The sequence below is a fragment of the Octopus bimaculoides genome, chromosome 4, assembly GCF_046866305.1.
Source record: "Octopus bimaculoides isolate indiv1 chromosome 4, ASM4686630v1, whole genome shotgun sequence".
Taxonomy (NCBI): domain Eukaryota; kingdom Metazoa; phylum Mollusca; class Cephalopoda; order Octopoda; family Octopodidae; genus Octopus; species Octopus bimaculoides.
The window spans coordinates 59,629,795-59,644,418 of NC_142931.1; the positions used below are offsets into that span (position 1 = coordinate 59,629,795).

Sequence of the window (14,624 nt, forward strand, 5' to 3'; positions counted from 1 at the left end):
CTCCCCCAAATGAAACCATATTTTGAAAAAGGAAGTATATATCAGATAGTTTTAGATACATTATGTCTGACAAAAAACAAAAACAAAAATCAAAAAAGGTTGGTTATGGTTAGAAAGCCTTTGATCATATGTCTAGCTAGATCAGGGTTACACAAAAAGAACTGTAAAAAAATATGAAGTCGCAACCCACAAGTTAAGAAGCTGATAGCATATCCATTTGACCACTGTACAGCTCATAGGAATGAATTCAATTATCTAAATCTTGTGAAAGTACTGCAGAGTAGTCAATGGTTATCAGCTATCAGCATGCTAGCTAGTAATGTAAGTTCAATATCCAGTTGAGTCACTTTACGTACTTCTTGTATTGTTATCTTCTGGTAACACTCATCCTAGACCACACCTAAAAGACATCATTTGACTGATTGGCAAGATTTCACTTGCCAATACACTACCATGCACAAATTGATAGATGTGTTGTTTCTTCTGTCACTATTTACAATGGTTCCTGTTTCTCTAAAGTACTCTTTCTACCTAAGGATACCTGGTCTAACTGCCTCCTGCTCCCACTACTCTCATAGTGTTGTCTCACTCCCAGACACTGTTCTAAACACTTTTCCAAATCCTTCCTTCCCAGTTTTTAACTCCCTGGATTTCCCTCCAGAGCCTCATCAATATCACTAGTCTTGTAAAGACTGTAAATGTCCTGGGAACTGCTCTCCTCCTGTGATTAAACTTACAATGAAAATAGTCTGTAGAATAATATGTCATGCCATACTGACTTGACTTCTCAGTTACAATGTAAGAAAGCAAAAGCGTTCTGTGAGAAAATAAGCCAGCTTTTATGGAGCCAGTTGTCAAATCATCTTCAAAATTATGCTTTACTTTAAAAAGCAAGAAAAAAAAAAAAAAAACTAAGAATGCATTGGATAGTGTGGTCCTAGATATTTTACTTTTACTTGTTTCAATCACTGGACTGCAGCTATGCTGGGGCACCCCCCTGGAGGGTTTAGTCAAACAAATGAATGCCAAGACTTAATATTTTTAAAGTCTGTTTCATATTCTATCAGTCTGTTTTACCTAACCACTAAGTTACAAGAACGTAAACAAACACAAACACACACACATGATATGCTTCCACACATTTTCTGCTTAACTAATTCACTCACAAAACATTGGTCAGCCCAGGGCTGTAGTAGAAGACACTTGCCCAAGATGCAGCACAGTGAGACTGAACTCAAAACCACATAATTGCAAAGTGAACATCTTAACCATGCCACAGCTGAAATACCTTTGACCACAAGTCTGATTCATCCTTAACAACTAAAATCTTCTAGAATAACTAAATCAATTGTTAATGACAATGTGACATTTCTTATTCCTTTGTTTCCTGTATCCATCTGAACACTAGTATTCCATTTGTACATCAAACAAGACAGTCTGAAGCAACATATGGCACATGAAAACTACAATAGATCCGTAATGAATAGATATTTACTTATTCCAGGCATAATTGCTTCATATTTCAAAATCAAAGATACTCATTAACCCGGGTGACATGAATTTTGGAAAATAGCTGCTTAACAAAAGTCAAATCTAAACCAGCTGCATTGCATTTGTTACTCTTAATAAATAATTTTTATTTCATTAGAACATTTAAATACAAAGAATCAAGAAAGTAGAAAGCCAAGAAAAGAAAAGAAAGAAAAAGAAAAAATGGTGGGGAGAGAGCAAAGTAGCAGAAGATGATGGGGGAGGGGACAATGGGCCACATATCCCAGAACAAATGGTGTGGTCAGTTGTACTGTGCAGAGAATGGCCAGTGACACTTGCTGCCACATCCACTCCCCCTTGCAGGGCTCATTTCTCTGATGGGCTGTTACTGTCACTATTTTGTGGATGAAATCGGTAATACAGGGTCCTAGAACACCTGACGTCTCGACAGTTACTGGCACAAACTGAAAGCAGACATCGAGGTACCTGTATTGATTTTTCCCTCCTCCACATTACAGGTGGCAACATCCGAGTTTGCAGCTGATATTGCAAGGCTGGAACCTATAATTCATAATATTTCCACCTTTGTAAAATGGAGCATACCCTTTCCTTCTTTTAAAAACGATTGCTATGAGTAGATTCAACTTGAAATTCACTCTTTTTGTTTTTTGAAACATTTTATTTTAGAGTATTTGATAGTTAATGATCATAAAATGACACGATACACCTCCCTATTTATCGATTAATATATCTATTTATACATTCTTTTGCTCATTTGTTAATTTTTTTCTTTTGGTTTTCAAAAGCAATGATTAATTTAAAGGTCATTAAAGTAGCACTAACAAACTTGTTGACATTTCTTCCATCTGCTTCTTCCAACAAGATATTAAAGCATTTTTCAGTCAGTAGAAAGCGCACCACTTCTAAAGTAAAATGGAAATAAAATTAAATACTAGATGTATATGTGACGTGTATGAAAAGACACATAAAATGACTCCACTTACCACTCTTGAACTCATATATGTCTATATTTAGCTGTTTTCTACAAAGAACTAAGAGTAAAAGAGGAAAGGAAGTTATTTGTAAGATAATATATATTTACAAGTATGTGTGTGTATGTATATATATATATATATATATATATATATATATATATATATATATATATATATATATAATAAAACAAAAGAGTGAAATATAGCTGTTATAATAGCAATAAGTTTGTAGATTTTTAAAATTCATTTTTACTATATGCTTGCAGCATCATCATTATTATTATTATAAATTTTGATTACATAATACTGCTTTTAAGTTTTAGCACAAGGCCAGTAAGTTCAGGGGAAGAGTAAATCAATTACATCAACCCCATTATTTAACTTATCTTATCGATCCTGAAAGGATGAAAACAAAGTCAACCTCAGCGGAATTTGAACTTAGACTGCGAAGATGGATGAAATGCCATTTAGCATTTTACCTGTCATGCTAACAATTCTGCCAGCTTGCCATCTTATTTTACTACAAAATATTGTTGATGATAAAGATTACTCCTTTTTTTAAACTATACTCTGTTATTAATACTTTCACTAAGACTATAAAGGTACTTGCTCTTTCCATTCTTGCTTGCTTATTCAGCTTGAAAGTAATTAGAAAGATAGAAAAAAAGATACGCTTGAAGTGCATGGCGTAGGTAAACAATACATGTCCACTGCATTATTGGTACTATTTTTTCACCAGTCTCAAAAAGTAAATCCAGGTATGGCAGGATATAAACTCAAAAAACAGTAAGAAAGAATTCACCTTAAGCATGACACATAAACCTATTCTATGAATTTTATTTCTGGTATAAATTATAGTAGTGACTGCTGTAATCACAGTTTCCCTGAAGATGGGTGGATGAAGAATGGTTGACCTAGAACAGAGCTTTGTAACACTTTAGCATTCAGATTGAGAGAACACAACAAGCTAAGTGAAATTGTGGTTGTGGCCAGTGCCAGTGACACATAAATGGCACCTGTGCTGGTGACAGGTAAAAGGCATCCATGCTGGTGGCATAAATAAGACACCTACACCAGTGACACATATAAGGCACCCATGTAGGTAACATGTAAAAGGCACTCATGTTGGTGACGCATAAAAGGCACCCATGCTTGTGACATGTAAGAGACACCCAGTATACTCTGGAGACTGGAGTAGCTCTCTGGCTTACCATCTCCACTCAAACTGTCTAACCCATGCAAGCATGGAAGACAGACATTAAATGATGATGATGATGATTGTTTTTAATTAATCATGCGTTATCTTGGAGCTTTGAGATTTCCATGATGGAATTGTTTATTTTTATATTGACATTATAGAGTGGATGTGAGAAGCTGGATCTGGTCAGTTTGAGCATAAAACAGATAGAATATTTGGGCTGCTGGTCATAGCTGCCTCAAATGTTAAAGGGTTAATCAAACTCTGTGGCATGGGAATAATCAGTTAAATACACAGAAATGGCCTGAAGATCCAACCAGCTGGATATAGTCTTTCTGGTCTAGTCACATATTTCTCATCTCAAATATTATTGATTGATATCATATGACAAGGCAAACTGCATCTCATTTGAGAATTTACTTTATTTTGTAGGCCTATAGGATTACCAGGGAGGGAGTGGAACATTCAGCAATTAACTAGCTGAATGGTAATTTATATGTTAGTTAATGACAAGCAAACACAGCTTTTATTCACACTCTTCATTAGAGGATAATAACTGGGTGGGGTGAATACAGGGAAGATTTGTTTTGAAATAGCGGCAGATTTGTAATTGGTGGGAAGTAATAGGCAGGGAGGAAGTTTCTAAAGGCTTGTAATTTTTGTTTCTTGGTGAAAAGTGTTGTGACTAATATGTATGTGATTCAAAGAATAATTCTAGTTTGTTCAAATTTGCATATCTCTGTTGAGATTTAAAAAACAATATTTTTAATCATGAAAAGTAAGTGAAAAAAATTCTAGTATATTTTAAGTTACACATTCATAACAAACAGAAAATTAAAATTGTTCTATTAGATACAAAATCCTTGAGTTAAGGAATAAAAAAATATGAAAAAACTGTGATATTTACGAAGTCATTCCAGCCCCACTACCACTAGCATGAAAAATGAGCTGAGAATTGACTACATAACAGCCGATAGAATATAATATCTGTACCAGGGTTTGCTGTATCATGTTCTTTATTGGTAATTGTAAATATCACCTTGCTTTCAATTTCTGAGTTTTCTTGCTATTTCTATGGTTGCAACTTCTCTGAGTTTATAAGATTTTAGCAAATTTCATTTTAATAAAATATTAATGTGGCTGAGTAAAAACTAATTTTGGACTATAATGAATATCATTCAACACACTTCAAATACAAGTCTAACACATTTAAAATTTATTTTACTGTATTTATGTGTAAAAGGTACAGTTATGTGCCATTTTGCTTTATGGTCTCTGCACTATGCAGACACATGTTTTCTATTTTATTTTCTTTTAATGTTTTCTCTGTGAAGAAGAAAGACAATAAATTCAAGAAAGCCACAATGAGTTTAATGAGTTTATATTAAAAAGAACCGAGTTAACATTCTTTGAATAAAAAAATAAATGTAGGCACAGGCATGGCAGGGTTCAGTTCCACTGCATTGCACCTTGGGCATCTTCTACTATAGCCCTGGGCCAACCAAATGTATGTGAGTTTGGTAGATGGAAACTGGAAGATGCTTGTTGTATGTGTGTGTGTGTGTGTGTGTGTGTGTGTGTGTGTGTGTGTGCATGTGTGTACATATATATATATATATATATATATATATGATTGGAGCCTGGTGTTGCCATCTGGTTTCACCAGTCCTCAGTCAAATCGTCCAACCCATGCTAGCATGGAAAGCGGACGTTAAACGATGATGATGATGATGATGATGATGATGATATATACATATATATATATATATATATATATATATATATATATATATATAAATATATAGATCTGAGTGTAGGAAGTTGGTAAGCATGACTGGCAGGTATAGAGAACAAAAAGTAGATTGTACATGATAACATACAATAATAATTTATTGGCATCCAGAGTTACGCACATTTTCTCATATCGAAGTTGCAAAGAAATTTGATAAGCTGATAGTTTCTACATGGCTCACAGTTAGCGACTGAAGCTGCTCAATTTGGATTGTGTGCATGTGTGTGTGTGTGTGCGTGTGTGTGCATGTGTGTACATGTGAGTGTTTGTCTCTCCTTGTCTTGACATTGTGTCATTGGTTGTAAATGTGTGTCACTGTCATACAAGTGGCGTCATTCATTTCCAAGGTTGTGTCCCAGGACGGCTGCAGTCCAATGACTGAAACACGTAAGAGATATATATATATAGTTTTTTGACCCACAGTTTAAGATCAGATTTCTTTAGTGGAGTTAGAAAAAGTAGAGGGAGAGAAAGGTGGGGAGGATGAGAGAAAGAAGCAATGCCAAAGTTTTGAAGACAGCATCTTTTGAAGTGATTACTGAACCATGTTAGTTAGTAAAAGACTGGTCAAAAACTGTGTTAATATACCCCAAAACTAAAAGAAGAGCTTGATAAAATTAATTTATCAAATTCCTAATGAAACTGAAGCAGTAATCAAGTGTGTGGGATTTATATGTAGAAAAGATATTAATTGGTGAAAGAATAATCATTTTTTAATCAAAATAATTCCTTTTTAATCAAAATAATTTGTATCCAAGTAAAAAGAGGCAAAGTTAAATATGATTTTCTGCACAAAGTTAATGATATTAAATGCAAATAAAGTCAATTCACCTAATTTATAATCAGAAAAAAATTGACTAACAGCTTCAACTCCAAGAATAAAGTAAGTGAATATAATGGAATTAATATATCTGAAGATATCTTAAAATGGAAATATCATCACACATGAATAAAAAGAAAATGGAGACATACATCTAAACTGGAAACGATTCTTAATTGGTACTCTTCAATATTTTTTTTTTAAGTATAAGAAATATTATGTGAGAGTGAGAGTGTGCGTTCACGCGAAACAAAGAGAAAGGGAGAAGGAAAGACAGCGATAGGAAAATAAAAGGAAGAGAGGAGAGGGAGAGACAGAAAGAGAAATAGAGACAAAGAAAAGGAAGAGAGAGAGATGAGAGAGAAGGAAAGGAAGAGGCAGAGCAACATGAAGAGAAAGAGAAAGAAAGAGAATGAAGAGAGCAAAGAGAAACAGTAATTTTTTTTTTTTGTAATTTAGAAGCCAAACTCATTTCCTAAGTCTTGTATATTAGCTGATAGAAGGAGCCATCTATCAGATAAAATAAATCTCTTTCTCACTGTTATGTGGGAAGAGAGTAAGTAAAAGGCAATTTAATGTAGGCAATACAACTATCATCATCATCATTTTAATGTCATCTTTTCCATACTTGCATGGGTTGGATGAAGTTTCTTTGAGGTAGATTTTCTACCACCAGATATTCTTCCTGTAACCAACCCGCACCTGTTCCTAAGCAAGATAATATTTCCCCATGGCCAGACATTTTCTCATGAGATACTGGAAATGAATGACACTGCTTGCATGACAGTGACAACTATTTACAACTATCCTGTGATGCCAAGACAAGGAAACACACACACACACACAATATAGTGGTTCAATGAAATACACTGATAATACCAGACTTTAAACCCTTCAAGGTTTAACTAAACCCCAGCATGGTTGCACTCCAATGAATGAAGCAAATAAAAACAGTCTAAAACATTAAAATTTCAACATGAACGTTTGGGACCTCAAACAAAATCCAGACATAAGAATATGGAAACTTGCTTCTTTCAGTTTCCATCTAGCAAATTCACTCTCAAGGATTTGGTTGTCCCAGAGCTGTAGCAAATGACACATGCCCAAGATGCCACACAGTGGTAATGAACTCAGAACTATGTGGTGGGGAAGCAAGCTTCTTACTACACAATCATGTCTGTATGGTGAATGAAACAAGAAAGATATTAAATATTTTGAGCAAAATGTCACATGCACTGCAACAATCAACAGTTTGTACAGTCAAAGATTTAAAAAAAGGTAGGGATATTCTGAGGATTCATTAGATGTGGAATATTTTTGGTTCATTATGCATTGCAATTAAGGTGGTTATATCCTTTAGTTAAATTTATTTTTCACTGTTTAGTCAAGGAGGAGGAAAGGTAGCATCCAAGACATTTGAGTTTCTTCAGTGCTTCCAAGACTTGTTGAAGAAAGGGAGGAAATTATCTTCAAATCATATATTAGCCTGAATGCTTTGAAACAGTGAACTTTGCTAAAGGCACCTAAGGACCAGGTGGTTTTAAGTTTACCACCCAAGAACTCAAAATACAAAGAGCTGGAACAAATACCATAAAGTGTCTGACCCAACACTAACAAATTCATCATTCCACTGCCCAGGACTGCTATTTCATTTTATTGACCCTGAAAGGATAAAAATAGGGGTCAAACCTGGGATGCAGAGAGCTGGAATAAATACCATACACTCAAATAACTCTGCTAATATACTGCACAAAAGCAGAATAATGTCCTGTTTCTGTTTGTGGTACTTTAGTTCAGAATGTAGACCATATGATGTGTATACAAAAAGAATGATATTGAATGGCAAAGAAACCCTTATAGGATAGTTGGAGTATTTTCAGCAAATTTGTATATATCTTGGACAGACTATGAGAATGATGTTAGAGGTTTTTGAGTTAATCAGTGGTGTAACATTAGAAGCTCTATTGTGACATAGCAGATTGAGGTTTATGATCATATAGCTTATGGAATATGAAAGAATTTTAGAACATCTTCTCAATGAGGAACTAAGTTTTAGGAAACCAAAAGGCAGAGCGCGAGAATGGAACTAAAAAACAAGAAAAGAAAAAAATAACAGATGCAGAAAGATATGGCCAAACACAAAGACAACCAAAAACATCAAACATAAAGTCGACTAAAGAAGGTAACTAAAGAAGAATGTGATCAAATACTACAACAATACCTAGATATGAACAATGACAACACTAAAAGAAGAATCCACTTCTAAAAACGATATCTTTTATTTTTTACTTGTTTCAGTCATTTGACTGCAGCCATTTGACTGCAGCTATGCTGGGGCACAGTCTTGAAGGGTTTTTAGTCGAACAAATTGACCCCCAGGATTTCAAGGATACAGCTTAATATGTAAACTTAAGAATATATTCACACATATTTTTGTTTAGATCTGCAACACTATCATCATTGGTCAGGTTTGGTCAAATTATGTTTGCTATTTAATGGCCAGTATTTGAAGTATCTGGTGACTATATACTCTACAATCTGTATCAGGCCACCAGAGTTGGGGAAAAGACAGACTCTGAGTTTTCCAACAGTTCAGAAGGGATTGTTTTTCAGTAAAAAAAATTATGACTTGTACTTGTCTTTGATTTTTAAACCATAGAGGTTACGTAATCTCTCTGTGCATCTGGTTGGCACACATGAAATAGCAGTGAAATCTTCTTCAAGTCATACCCTACCACCTTTTTAAAAAAGGGAAGAACATATTAGATAAAATATAGTCAGAGATAAATTGTCTGTAAAGATGAAATGGTCATCGCTGCAATGATTTCGATCACAAGTCTGCTAGATCAGAACAGACCATGGGCTAAACAATAACAATCCATTGTATATTTCTATCATCATCATCATCATCATCATCATCATCATCTAATGCCTGTTTTTCATGCTGTTATGGGTTGGATGGCTTGACAAGAACTGACAAGGCTGGGCTGCATCAGGTTCCATAGTCTGTTTTGGCATGGTTTCTACAGCTGGATGCTCTTCCTAACACCAACCACTTTACAGAGAGTACTGGGGGATTTTAATGCAGCACTTGCACAAACACCAATGCTTTTTATGTGGCACTTTGGTTTTAGGATTTTAATACATTGCAATAAGTTTCACATTGTTTAAAATATTAGTTTATATTTCAGTTTCATACTGAAGACAACATTTCACACTTGAATGAGTTATTTTTATAGATACTGTCTAACAATATTTATCAAAATATATCTTTCATCAAATAAATATTGTACAAGCATTCCATATTCATTGACTAACAAAATGTTAGTCATGCAAAAACACTTTAAATTAATGATTTTGTTTCTAATGTTTAGTGAAGAATGTGCCTAAAGTTCTTTGATTTCAAGGCATTGCCATAATTTCTCATGATTAACTAAAATGTTTCTTCATGAACACATTTCATTTTTGTCTCCTCACTCGTAAGATAACATCAAGAGTGAACTCTTAAAAGTTAACTTTACCAATAAGTTTGTTGTCTTAATGATATTGTTACCTTTTATCTTTCATAAATTTTATTCATTGGACTGCAGCCTTGCTGGGGCACTGCCTTGAAGGGTTTAGCTGAACAAATGGATCTCAGTATTTTTTTTTTTTTGTAAGCCTGGTACTTATTCTATTGGTCTCTTTTGCCAAGTTGCTAAATTATGGTGATATAAACAAACCAACACTGGTTATTAAGTTTTGGTGGAGGTGGACAAAAGAAGCAAACACACACACACACATGATGAGTTTTCAAACTGGTTCTGTCTACCAACTTCACTGACAAAGCATAAGTCAGTCTGGGTCTTTAGTAAAAGAGACTTGCCTAAGGTGTCATGCCAGGGACCAAACCTGTAGCCACATGGTCGCAAAACAAAGCTTCTTAACCACACAACCATACCTGTGCTTACAGCTAAATGAATTTCAGAATATGAGTAGCCATATAATTGTATATAAATTTAGAATATTAACCATTTAAAACCCTAACTTATAAAAGCTATAAGAAGCAGGATGAAATGTTTCTTAAAAAATGAAAAAAAAAAAAAAGAGATCTGTGTTTAAGAAGTTCACTTTGCAAATCACAAAAATCCTTGTTTGTATTTTGGGAAAGTATTTATTTTAATAGCATCAGGCCAATGTAACCCCTTTTTAAAGAAAGTTCCAAACAGGGTAAGAAACACCTTAGTGTAAGGGATTATAAAGAAGGAGAAATTAAGATGAAGGGAATGAAGTTACTTTAGACATGAAAGAGTTCAGGTCATAAGAATGAGGAAAACAATGGGATGGAAGAGAGTGTAGAAAGACTTCCTTATTCATGGAAGCATAGCAGCATTAGGAAGAAGATGCTGTGAATTTCAAGCCAGTGAGATGGCACAAAGTGATCTGGAGCTAAGAGAGAAAGTTCATCAGAGCACTTCCTGTGGCAATAACGATAGAAAAGACTAAGAGTAAATTTTAGAAGATGGAAATTGTGTAGAAGCCTGTTGGATGGACTATAACTGTAATATGCAGGCCTTACCTTGGCACAATAAGTCATACTAATTCTGCCTACAAATATATATATATATGTCTGTAGAATATTCAGTAGCTTACACTTAAAGATTATTGAACAGCTTGTGTGCACATTCATTTAGATTAACAAACAAGTGAATGAAGAAATGGAAGCGTAAGAATTAGAAATACATGAAATGAAAATTAAAAATACAACATGAAATGAAAATCTTTCAGACTATTTCTTCACTAAGTATTAAAAAAAAAAAAAGAAAAAAAATCATGATTTTTGTACAACTGATATTTCATTAATTGATAGATACCTATGCAGAATTTATTTAACCAAACACACACACATACATACATGCATGTACATATACACACAGTGACACACTGATGGTCATTGTCAGACACATAAATGAAAATAAATCAGTCAAGTGTAAAATGTCAATATAAAACCAAAATAATAAGCTGGTAGTGTTGTGAGCATACCAGGCAGAATGCTTAGCAGTATTTTGTCCATCTTAACATTCTGAGTTCAAATTCCGCCAAGGTCAACTTAACCTGTCATACTTTCAGGCACAAGAGGTATATATATATATATATATATATATATATTTATATATATGTCAAAAACTTGTGTACTTTTAATTAACAACTCTAACTAAACATGGTACAGGAATAACTGAGTGGTTGAGAAGTTTCTTTGTAACTACAGGTGGTTTCAGGTTCAGTCCTACAGTGCAGCACCTTGGGCAAGTGATTTCTGCTGTAGCCACAGGTCAATGCCTTGTGAGAGGCTTAGGTAGATAGAAATTGCATGGAAGCCCATCATATACATGCATGTGTGTGTGTGTGAGAGAGAGAGAGAGAGAGAGAGAGAGAGAGAGAGAGAGAGAGAGAGTGAGTATATATATATATATATATATATATATAAAATAAGTGTTGAGATTGTAAGGTGGTACCCCAGCAATGGTCACAGTCCAATCACTGAAACAAGAAAAAGTCTGGAATGTTTAAATTTGGGTACGAAACATTTGGGACTTCAAGCATAATCCAAAGTTAATAACATGGAGATAATTAAACTGCAATTTCTAAATTTATCTTTTTGCATTTATATTTTTACTTTTATTGTGTTTATTGAGTTATGTTTATATCTGATGTCTGGCTTTGTAATTGTATAATTTTAGATTTGGTCCTATTAAAAAAAAACTTGGGTAAATAACTTTGGATCAACAAAAGATTTGTAAATAAAATTTGGTAGATGGAAACAATGTGCAAGCCTGTTTGATGTATATATGCATACACACATATATGTACATGTATTTGCATGTGTGTATCAGGAAGAGATGGCTGAGTTGGTGTTTCAAAGTAAAACATCTTGTTGCATTTGGCTTCCATCCCTGTCATGTCTTTTTCTAGTCAAGTCAGTTTTGCCTTTTGTTGTCATTATTATGGTAACATAAGTACCTAAATACTGGAGGAGACATATAATTTTCTGAAAATCACAGTCCAGAAACTTAAACTTAGTAAAAGAATAAAAGAATGCATTTACATTTCTGATAATTCAAATGTCTACCAGCAAAAGTAAAACATGATTCTCCTTCAAATATATAAGATTAAGACAATTTATTGTAACATTGGCATTATCTTCATGATTCTAGGTAGTGAAAAAATGTAGTCCCTATGTGGAGTTTTCTATGACTTTTGCTGTATCTCTACTATTTATAAATAATAAAGAGTTCAGTTGGTAATACTTGTAATCTATGAATTGCAGCACTCTACCCTACCAGTAACACACCTTGATATCTTGAAAGTAGGTGACTTTTACAGACAAAGAACAATGGCATAAATATAGTTGCAAATTTTTATTTAATTTCTTGTTAGAGGCATCTTAACTTAGAGAAGCTGGAAAGTTGTATTTCACAATAGCTAGGGCTAGTGTATGTATAGAAAACAGCTGCTGTTGCTTGCCGCTGTTACTAGAAGTTGTAATTGTTGTTATGCATTCAGTATAAGGGATGTTTGTTTACACAAAGTTTGTACTATTGTTACTTGTCATTCTCAAATATATCACTTCTCATCAATTACTATTGTTGTTGTTACTATTCCTGGTATAGCTGAAAATCAATTTTGAATTTTAGCTGAAGTCCTTTGCTTCATTAATCCTATTAATGACCAAGCAAATATAAAGAGTAGCAGGCTCCACCTGTCTTTCCTTAAAACTTTCAGGATTCCTGGTTCTCACTTTAAGTCACTTTACCAGACAAGCTTTTGAAGTCAGCTGAGGCAAAAATTACAACTTAAATAACTTTGCTAAGGATGCTATTAAATAGTAGTAAGAGTAGTAGTTCATGTAGTTCTTTTATTCCACCGCTTTCTTCAGCTTCTGTCCATGTATGCTAGACACAATGTCTTTCAAAGCTAATAACCCCTGGAGGTCACTGATCTTCACAGGAATATTATGAGGCTAGGGTGCATATCCTAATCTACCCTTGAAGCACTAAGACGATTTATTTCAGATTCTAAGCAATAGTTTCTATCTTGAAAAAGCATAGGAGATACCATTACCAGAGGTTTAACCCTTTAGCATTTAAACTGACCATATCCGGCCCAAATATTCTCTTTACTTTGTATTGAAACCAGGTCCTGCCTTTTACACCTACCTACAATGTCATTCTAAAAATAAACAATCACATTTTCAAAATCTTGAAGCGTTAAGATTCTACATGATTAATTTTTTAAAATGTGGATAAATAAGCATTACATTTGATAACTTAATCTGAATGCTAAAGGGTTAAGTTGTCCTCAGTACTTGCAAGTTACTTTATTGTACTAACTCTGGAAGGATGAAAAGTGAAGTTGATCTCAGTGGGTTTGGAATTCAAAATGTAAAGAGACAGAACCAAGTACCTCAAAGTACTCTATCAGATGATCTAACAATTCAGCCAATTCACTGCCTATGGTGGGTCTTTAGAAGGTTATATTCATGTCTTGGAATTAAGAAAGAAATCCAGTTATGTCAATGCAGTCACCTCAGACATCTACAATGTACTGGGATGTTACTGCAGTGCTTAGCATATGAAAGATAAATCTATTACAGGTAATTTTTCTCACAATAGAAGCTGATCTCAGTACTGCTACTTACAACAGTGAATTATTTCACTTTGCAGTACCTACTTATAGCAAGGTTGACTAGCCCATTAAGCAATTGTGCATGAAATAAATACAATCCATACTGTGTGAACTGTATTGGTTTCGTACACAATCACTTAATGGACTAGTTTTAGTGACAAGATTAGAACTGTTGACCTCTCAATAAGCTGTCTGATACATGAATGATCCAGCCATCTGCACTTTCAATCTACATTGCCAAGTTACTAGGGGAATATATTGATAAGACAATTATACACAAATTTACATTGTCAACATAATTACTTGATAACTGGAATTTTTCATTCAGTAAATTGTCAAATACATAAAACAAAGAAAAAGTTATGAAAGAAAAAGAAAAACAAAAACAAAATAAGTGGTAAAGGAAGAGAAAAATAACCGCCAAATTTCCACAGAACTTATTTCACCAAGTGAGCCAAGAAACAAATATAAATGTAATTGTTAGCATTAAATATGTTTCCATTGATTTAATATGCTGCACAGTTTCTGTCAGCTGAAAATAACATTCCTCCAAACAGCTAATAATCAATTTCCAACTTTCTTTTCAAATAGTGCATGGGCTGGTTAAATATCTAAGCCAGGATAAATCCAATAGAAGATCAATAAACTTACCAATAAATAGTT

The 14,624-nt window shown here is 33.9% G+C and overlaps 1 long non-coding RNA gene across 3 annotated transcripts in view; it reads right to left on the minus strand.

The window, feature by feature from the left end:
- Positions 1 to 14,624, minus strand: part of LOC149136066 (uncharacterized) — a 238,785-nt gene that overhangs the window by 118,025 nt on the left and 106,136 nt on the right. Inside the window, exon 1 of one of the 3 annotated variants that reach the window (XR_016241525.1) lies at positions 2,335 to 2,593. The exons of the other annotated variants lie outside the window; for them this stretch is intronic. This is a non-coding gene — a long non-coding RNA (uncharacterized LOC149136066). Of the gene's footprint in view, positions 1 to 2,334; positions 2,594 to 14,624 lie in introns of those variants that run through there. 3 annotated transcript variants of the gene reach the window in all.